Here is a 1,091-nt window from a genome sequence, read left to right as displayed (position 1 = left end):
CGAGGAGTCGAGGAGCAGGCCCTGGGTGGAGTCCGGGGGGATTTGCAGCCCGAAGGCCGCACGGGTCCCAGCCCTCGCGTGCTCCCCTCCCCGCGTGCAGACATGGCCCCCACAGGTGCCCCTGCTGTTGACCCTGGGGTCCCCGGAGGACGTGCCCACTGTGCTGGATGAGCTCTCTTGCCCCTCACCGGAGCCCGAGGCCTGCTTGGAGGATGGGGTGGGGAGGGCTGGTGGCTTGTGTGCCAGGCACCCCCCACCTCGGCCTGTCCTCTTCCAAGGGCTCCCTGTGGGTGCCTCGGTTAGGGCTGTTTGATGTGCAGGGCAGGTGGGTGGATGTTCAGGGGCCACCCCCGCGAGGGGAAGGATGGTGTATTGTGTGGCCATCCCCCTGCCAAGCTCAGGCTCCCCAAGTCCCCGCCTCCCTGGTCCCGGACACTCCCACAGGGAGCCCCCCGTCTGCCTACCGTCCCGCCTCACCTGGGTCTTGCTGAGGGTGCTGCTTTGTCCACTTGCCTCTGTGGGCTTCCAGCACCCAGGGACACCTTTCACGCTGGCACTCGCTCTGGGCCCAGCTAAGACCTGGCGCGGAGCCCATCTTGGGCCTGTGTCCGCAGGGAGAGCCACTTCCTCGGTGTGTGTGTGAAGGTGACCTTCAAGCGGATGTCAAGGTCACCGGCACACTCACCAAGGTTGTTGCAGAGCAGGCCCCGCGGGGTCTCGGCTGCACCGCGGCTGCCATTCTCGTTTCTCAGGGTGCGGAGGCCTGGACAGTGGGGGGCTGCACCCGGCACCCCAGCCCCATGCGGGCTTGCTGCTCCGTGATCTCTGTCCCCAGCTGGGCGCCAGCGGCGGCTTCTTCCCCAGGTTTTCTCCTTTTATTTGTTCTTAAAACGGCTGGTGGGGGATGGATGGCTCCCTCTCGTGCCATGCGCCCCGAGTCCCCGCTCAGCATTCCGGGGGCCTCGTGGGGCTCGCCCGCAGCTCACCCACTCGGGTGTACGCTGCCATTTCTGCCGTGTCCCGGTCTGTCTGGTCTGCTCGGATCTCTGCTATGACAGATCCCTCTGCCCGCCAAGGCCCCGCCGCCCGCA

Source organism: Pteropus vampyrus, unplaced genomic scaffold, assembly GCF_000151845.1.
Source record: "Pteropus vampyrus isolate Shadow unplaced genomic scaffold, Pvam_2.0 Scaffold291, whole genome shotgun sequence".
Taxonomy (NCBI): domain Eukaryota; kingdom Metazoa; phylum Chordata; class Mammalia; order Chiroptera; family Pteropodidae; genus Pteropus; species Pteropus vampyrus.
This window is presented reverse-complemented; position numbering follows the sequence as displayed.